Below are 8,424 nucleotides of genomic sequence, written 5' to 3' on the forward strand. Positions count from 1 at the left end.
GGCTGTCGCAGGCGATCATCCGATCGAGGTCCACTATCGTTGTTGTCTGGGTGGACTCCTAGGTGGCATCGGTGCTGGGTGGGGAGGTTTGTATGGCCTCTCTATGATAGGATTCATGCGGTCAGTCATCCTCTTTTTATTTCCTTCCTTTTCCTTCACATCAAGGCTACCGCAGGCGGTCAGGAGATCGAGGTCCATCATTGCTGCTATCCGGGTGGATTCCTGGGTGGCCTCGGTGCGGGGCGGGGAGGGTTGTGGCTCATTTATAATATAGAGGTTGCGTGGTTGGTCGTTCTCCATTTGTTTCCTTTGCATCGAGGCTGCCGCAGGCGATCGGGTGATCGAGGTCCACCGTTGCTGCTGTCCGGGTGGACTCCTAGGTGGCCTCCGTGCGGGGCGTGGAGGCCTTTGGAGGCATCATTTCTAAGGGAGTGGGTGAGTGATCACTTGTTTTCTTGTTGGTTGGGCCATGGCTGCAAACTCTAGAGTGGCCTTGGTGCATTGTGGTTCAACAGGTCTTCCCATTTGTTCGCCATGTCCTTGCCATGTTTCGTGTGCTTCCTTCTTGGGATGCAAGAGGTGCAAGGCATAAAAGTTTTACATGATATTTTGACATCTCTTTGACTTGATGGGTGTTCAGGTTGGCTCTCGGTAAGAGAGCACCTGAAATGCCCTTTGAAGTGGGAGGGTGCTACCTGGTTGATCCTGCCAGTAGTCATATGCTTGTCTCAAAGATTAAGCCATGCATGTCTAAGTATGAACTAATTCAGACTATGAAACTGTGGATGGCTCATTAAATCAGTTATAGTTTTTTTGATGGTACCATACTACTCAGATAACTGTAGTAATTCTAGAGCTAATACGTGCACCAAGTCCCGACTCTTTGGAAGGGATGCATTTTTTAGATAAAAGGCCGGCGCGGGCTTGCCTGCTTCTTCGATGAATCATGATAACTCGACGGATCGCACAGCCCTTGTGCTGGTGATGCTTCATTCAAATTTCTGCGCTATCAACTTTCGATGGTAGGATAGAGGCCTACCATGGTGGTGATAGGTGATGGAGAATTAGGGTTTGATTCCGAAGAGGGAGCGTGAGAAACGACTACCACATCCAAGGAAGGTAGCAGGCGCGCAAATTACCCAATCCTGACATGGTGAGGTAGTGACAATAAATAACAATACTGGGCTCATCGAGTCTGGTAATTCGAATGAGTACAATCTAAATCCCTTAATGAGGATCCATTGGAGGGAAAGTCTATGCCAGCAGCCACGGTAATTCCAGCTCCAATAGCGTATATTTAAGTTGTTGTAGTTAAAAAGCTCGTAGTTCGATCTTGGGTCGTAAAGGTCAGTTCGCCTACTCGGTGTGCACCTGCCCTTCCGTCCCTTTTGTCGGCAGCGTGATCCTGGCCTTAATTGGCTGGGTCATGGTTCCGACGCTGTTACTTTGAAAAAATTAGAGTGCTCAAAGCAAGCTTATGCTCTGAATACATTAGCATGGAATAACGTGATAGGAGTCTGGTCTTATTGTGTTGGCCTTCGGGACTAGAGTAATGATTAATAGGGACTATCGGGGGCATTCGTATTTCATTGTGAGAGGTGAAATTCTTGGATTTATGAAAGACAGACCACTGCGAAAGCATTTTCCAAGGATTTTTTCATTAATCAAGAATGAAAGTTGGGGGCTCGAAGATGATCAGATACCGTCCTAGTCTCAACCATAAACGATGTCGACCAGGGATCGGCAGATGTTGCTCTAAGGACTCTGCCAACACCTTCTGAGAAATCAGAGTGTTTGGGTTCCGGGGGGAGTATGGTTGCAAGGCTGAAACTTAAAGGAATTGACAGAAGGGCACCACCAAGAGTGGAGCTTGCGGCTTAATTTGACAACACGGGGAAACTTACCAGGTCCAAACATAGTAAGGATTGATAGATTGAGAGATCTTTCTTGATTCTATGGGTGGTGGTGCATGGCCATTCTTAGTTGGTGGAGTGATTTGTCTGGTTAATTCCGATAACTAACGAGACCTTAGCCTCCTAACTAGCTACTTGGAGGTTCCCCTTCACGGCCAGCTTCTTGGAGGGACTATGGCCATTTAGGCCACGGAAGTTTGAGGCAATAACAGGTCTGTGATGACCTTAGATGTTCTAGGTCGCACGCGTGCTACACTGATGCAGCCAACGAGTTTTTATTCCTGGTTCGAGAGGATCGGGAAATCTTCTCAAATTGCATCGTGATGGGGATAGACCATTGCAATTATTGGTCTTCAACGAGGAATTCCTAGTAAGCGTGTGTCATCAACTCGTGTTGAGTATGTCCCTACCCTTTGTACACACCGCCCGTCACTCCTACTGATTGAATGATCCGATGAAGTGCTTGGATTGCGTCGACGATGGTGGTTCATCACCGTCGACGTCGTGATAAGTTCATTGAACCTTATCATTTGAGGAAGGAGAAGTCGTAACAAGGTTACCGTAGGTGAACCTACGGTAGGATCATTGATAGCAGGGGTTTTCTTTTTTGGTTCGGGTTGGTTGGGTTTTGATTGCAATGTGGGACTTTGTGGTGCGTCTCTAGGGGAGCGGGTTTGGTGTTTGGCGGGAACATTGTTGGTTGTGTGTCTCGAGGTAACACTTGTTTTTTCATGTGTTCTTGCAATCCATGCTTGTACTTGTCCCACCCATCCTTTGTTTTTCTTTCCCCCAATGTGTTTTTGCAGGGGGTTCGGAAGCTTGTTTCTTGGGAGCCCTTCCGACGATCTGTTCGGTCGGGCATGGTTGCTGCAGAGTTGAGGTGCTTTGTAAATATGATGGATAAATTTGGACTCATTCATAGCTACAGTGCTTGATATTTTGTTCGTTGGAAGGCATGGGCCAAGGGTGCAGGCTTCCATAGTTGGTTCTCTCGAAAAGGCGGTGGCGGTTGATGTGTTGCTTAGGTGAGCGTTTTTGCTGGTGGTTGGGTCAAGGGAGTGGTTGCGCGCACGCCTGGTAGCTCAAACCTTCCGTGACGGGAGATTGTTGGGGTGCGGTCAGTATGGGATGGATGAAGAGTGGTTCAACCCGTTGGGCTGGCCACCCTAGTTCGTCTCGGCCATTCCTCTACATGCCCTATCAAAAGGGTTGGGTGTCCAAGTAATGAAAAACCCATCCCTCAGTCTAAGCTCCATCGAGATCGCAATTTTCCCCGCTGACGGGCATGAGGGTGGAAATCTTATCTTGTGCCTTTGCCATCGAGGGCATTCCTCATCCTCTCATGAGCCACTCCCCTTCTAAGGGAAAAAGAAGTAGTGGGTTGTGTCTTTGTTCCTCCCTTTGGATTGTGGGTTTTTTTTGGGACTTGTGTCATTTCTTTGTTTTGTGGTGTGTGCTTTGCGAACGTCCCTCTCTCTAGTGGCCTTGCACCATCGATGTATTTGTGGCCCGCGGATTTCTCCAGCATTGAGTGTCGGCTCGTGACAACTCCTCTTTGGAGTTTGATTCTTTGACCCCCATTGACTTTCTCGCTGGAAAGGTTGTTGGGTGTTTTGTACATGGAGGGGTGCAATAGCAGGGTGGGTTTGTGTTATTGGTAGCAGTCTTTGTTGTTTGAAGCCTTGTGCCGCTGGTTTGGGGGGCTTTTACCTCTCAATGACGTGCTTCAGACACTGGTCTCATCGTGGCCCTTGTCTTTTCTATTGGTCAATTTTAGGTTGTGATTTATTTGCTTGGTCATTTTCTATGTTGTAAAGCTAGAAAGGGTGTTGTGTTGAATGTATGTGGGAGGCTGTGAAGAGGCGGGACGCTTTTTGATTGGGTGCCTTGTTTGATTTCTTTTTGGTTAGCGGACATCTACTTGGCGTGCTGTTGAGCTTCTCTCTTTTCTTGGGATCCTTGTTTCTTTGGTGTTGTTTTCTTCCCTTCTTCCTTTTGCCCCTAACTTTACAAAGGAGAGGTGGGATTGTTGTGGATTGGTATTCATGAAGGATGAAAAGCAGTGCGAGTTCCCACGGTGGCCACCCTAGTCCTTCTCGATTGTCGTCCCCTGCAGTTCCCCCCTTTTTCCAAAGGTGCGGGGTTTGGGAAGCTTGTTCTCTGTTTGAGCCTCCCCTTGTGAGCCGGTAGCCACATTTGATATCTCTTGCTTTCATGTTGTTTTCTTCCCTTCTTCCTTTTGGCCCCTTAGCTTTACAGAGAAAAGGTGGGATTGTTGTGGATTGGTGTTCAGGAAGGATGAAAAGCAGTGTGAGTTCCGAGGGTGGCCACCCTAGTCCTTCTCGATCGTCATCCCCTGCAGTTCCCCCCTTTTTGTGAAGGCACGGGGGTGGGGAAGCTTGTTCTCTATTTGAGCCTCCCCCTGTGAGCCGGTAGACACGTTTGATATCTCTCTTTCTTTCATGTTGTTTTCTTCCCTTCTTCCTTTCAGCCCCTAGCTTTACGAAGAAAAGGTGGGATTGTTGTGGATTGGTGTTCAAGAAGGACGAAAAGCAGTGCGAGTTCTCGGGGTGGCCACCCTAGTCCTTCTCGATCATCGTCCCTTGTAGTTCCCCCCTTTTTTCGAAGGCACAGGGTTGGGGAAGCTTGTTCTCTATTTGAAGCCTCCCCTTGTGAGCCAGTAGCCACGGTTGATATCCCTTTCTCTCTTGTTGTTTTCTTCCCTTCTTCCTCGTGGCCCCTAGATTTACGGAGAAAAGGTGGGATTGTTGTGGATTGGTGTTCCGGAAGGACGAAACGCAGTGTGAGCTCCCGAGGTGGCCACCCTAGTCCTTCTCGATCGTCATCATCTTCAATTCCCTCCTTTTTGTGAAGGAACGGGGCTTGGGAGGCTTGTGCTTTGTTTGATCTGGTAGCCACGTTTGATCTCTATTTCTTTCACCTTGTTTTCTACCATTTTCTTCCTTTCGGTCCCTAGCTTTACGGAGAAAAGGGGGAATTTTTGTGGTCTGGTGTTGGGCAAGGACTAAAAGTAGTGCGAGCTCCCGGGTGGCTATCCTAGTCCTTCTTGATTGCTATTCCACGCATTTCACCCCTTTTTGCAAGGGTGTGGGGCTGGGGGAGATTGTCCTCTATTCGAGCCTCCCCCTATGAGGGGGTTAGACACCTTTGTTTCTCTTTCTTTCATGCATTTTTCTTCCTTTCCTCCTTTTGGCCCTTGGCCTTACATTTGTTGTGGGGGGGTGCCCCTATTCAATGTTGTGGCGGATTTTTCGGTAATACGTGGAAATGACTCTCGACAACGGATATCTCCTCCTATCCTAGTGGTAGTATTTCAACCACACATAAGCGGGTGCGGCACCGCTTTACTTTTTCCTTTTACCAATACTTGAGTACAAAGTCTGCACCTAATTCAAAACTCAGCCAATTTTCCAATAAGTGTTCTTAACAATGCAGTGAAAATAACTTACCATCAATTTATCTTCTTCAATAATTCTTTCAACCTGTCGTGTCATGTGGTCATGCTGCACTGCCCACGACCTACACTACACAACTCCACACCTAAACTGCGAACCTGTCCACCCAACTTTCCGTTCCACAGCACCCAAATTCTACCCGTCGGTGCAGTCCATAGTGAGGGCACATGCCCTACACAAAGTGCAGCCTATCAGCCTAGTCGGTAACCCACTCCGCTCTGCATGTCTGCACTACCAAGTCCGACCTACCCATTGTAATCTACCGCTAGTGCGGCCCTCTTACCCGCGTCCTTCTCTTCCTTTTGTTTTTTCCCAACTCCTTCCTTCACACTTGTTCTGTGATGTGGAAGTCTGAGTTCGATGTCCCTTCATCGAACGCCATCCTCCTCATTTATACGCATCCTTTCACCCAAGGGACATGTCTCTCGAGGATAACAAGGGTTGGTTCCATCAACATGCATGCCCGGATGACCTGCCACATAACCTCGACACACCCCTTTCCAAAGAACCACCACGTCCCTTCATGTGCATCGTCACACCCAAGGGTTGGCTCCAACACTTAGCCGATTACACCTGTCCCTTCATGTGAATCATTGCACACCTACCCGCATCCTAACTTGTCTGTACATGGTCACCTCTTTCATCCGGGCACCCAACAAGAGTCACCCGTGCACCTTCCACTGATGACTCGCCCATCGTGCACGTATCAAGGGGTGTGCACCATGCCCAACTCGGCATGCCCGCTATGAGTGCACCCACCACCATTGCGCATAAGTGAATGTCGTGCCAAGTCTTCGCATATAACCAAATGCTCAACCGAGTCGCATATAACCGAACGCGGGCACCCATGCTACGGGTTTAGTCTTTCGACTCTCTTGGGCATTCCCGACTTGAATACTTGACACCCCAGGCACCCCCCCGGTACGTGGTAGAGGTTTTCAGCGCGATGGCACATGGAAACCCCAAGTTCCAGAGACAAACCAGGCAAGCGGTTTCCACCGCACCACGAAATGGAAACCCCGAGTTCGCAAGACTTGGGCGGTTCTTCATCGTTTCGCAACATGGAAACCATGAGGTCCATAAACTTGGGCGATTTCAATCATGTTGCAACATGGAAACCCAATTTCCCCGCACGGGGGCCATGGTTTTCGCCCTGGTGGGAGACGGAGACCCCAGAGGTTCCCAGAAATAGGCAGTTTCCCTCATTCTATGAAACATAAGCCCCCAGGTTCCATAGACTTGGGCGGTTCTCTATCATTCCACGACATGGAAACCGAAGTTCCCTGCACTGATGTCACAGTTTCTATCGTGGCGGGACATGGAAGACCCCGAGTTTCCCATAATTAGGTGGTTTTCGTCATGCCACAGAATGGAAAGCCCTATGTTCGATAGACTTGGGCGGTCATTCCCTGTCGCGCGATTACATGGAAACCTGAAGTTCCCTAAACTTGGGTGGTCATTCCCTATTGCGCGATGACATGGAAACCCGAAGCTCCCCAGACTTGGGTGGCAGTTTTAGCCATGGCATGAGCGACATGGGAACCCCGCGTTTCCTAGACTTGGGTAGCAATTTTTGTCGTGAAGCAAAATGGAAACCCCGTGTGTCCACTAACTTGGGTAGCAGTTTCCATCACGCCACGAAATGGACAGCCCTAGTTCCCTAGAATTTGGTGGCTTTTCATCGCCCCACGACATGGAAATCCGAAGTTCCACAAGCTCTCGGGTGATTCAGGGTGTGCCGCAACATGGAAACCCCAGGTTTCCCAAACTTGGGTGGTTTCCGTCGGTGGTTCCGACTGCGCCGCGACATGGAAACCGCAAGTTCCCCAGACTTGGGCAGCAGTTTCAAAGCACCCAAATTTCCTCAGACTTGCGAGTTGGTTTGCATCATCATGGAAACCCCAAGTTCCCCACATTGGGCCATTGTTGAAAACCCTGCATTTCCATTGTGTCGTAAAATGTGGAAACCCGCGGTTCCATCAAGGGTGGGACATGGAAACCCCAAGTTTCCCCAAACTTGGGCGCCATCGATTTCGGCCTTGGTGTGACATGGAAACACCAGGTTTCCCAAGCTCACGCACCAGGGCACGACATGGAAACCCCAGGTTTCCCAGGCTCGGGCACCAAGGCGCGACATGGAAACCCCAAGTTTCCCCAGGCTTGGGTGCCGCCAGTTTCGGTCGTGCCACGACATGGAAAGACCAAGTTTCCCAGGCTTGGGAGCCAAGGCACGACATGGAAACCCCAAGTTTCCCCAAGGCTTGGGCGCCACCGGTTTCGGTCGTGGCGCGACATGGAAACCCCAACTTTCCCCAGGTTTAGGCGCCGGGTAAGACTTGGAAACCTAAAATTTTGGGCACGACATGGAAACCCCAAATTTTTTGCATCAGGTGGAAGCCCCAAATTTTAGGCGCCGAGTGGAAACCCCAAATTTTGGGTGAAACATGGAAACCCTAGTTTTTTTTTAGTCGGGCAAAAGCCCCAAATTTTAGGCGCTGGTTGGAAACCCCAAATTTTGGGTGTGACATGGAAACCCTAATTTTTTTTGCATTGGGCGGAAGCCCCAAATTTTAGGCGCTAGGTGGAAACCCCAAATTCTGGGCATGACATGGAAACCCCAATTTTTTTTGCACTGGGCAGAAGCCCTAAATTCTAGGCGCCGAGTGGAAACCCTAATTTTTTTTGTGCCAGGTGGAAACCCCAAATTTTAGGCACTAGGTGGAAACCAAAAATTTTGGGCGCTGGGGCACGGCATGGAAACCCAAACTTTTCCCATGCTTGGGTGCCTTTTTCATCCCAATGTTGAAACCCCAAATTTTTGGCGCTAGGGCGCGACATGGAAACCCCAAAATTTTGTGCACCAGAGTGTGACATGGAAACCCCAATTTTCCCGGGCTTCAACACCTTTTCTATCGCTGCGTGGAAACCCCAAATTTCCCACCCCCAAGCAATAAAAAAATTTCATCTGGAGGAAGAGGCAAAGGCACGAGAGTGGGAGGGTTGCCTGGATTTGTTTGTGACAAGAGAAAAGCTCT

General features: G+C 49.3%; 1 non-coding gene across 1 annotated transcript; it reads left to right on the top strand.

Moving 5' to 3' along the window:
- The first annotated feature begins 692 nt into the window (after positions 1-692).
- On the top strand, positions 693-2,501 carry LOC149254628 (18S ribosomal RNA). The gene has a single exon (XR_016267693.1). It is a non-coding gene; the product is annotated as an 18S ribosomal RNA (ribosomal RNA).
- The last annotated feature ends 5,923 nt before the right edge of the window (positions 2,502-8,424 follow it).

This window comes from Pinus tabuliformis, chromosome 7 (assembly GCF_031772625.1).
Source record: "Pinus tabuliformis cultivar Carrire ecotype Pingquan chromosome 7, CPIR1, whole genome shotgun sequence".
Lineage (NCBI taxonomy): Eukaryota > Viridiplantae > Streptophyta > Pinopsida > Pinales > Pinaceae > Pinus > Pinus tabuliformis.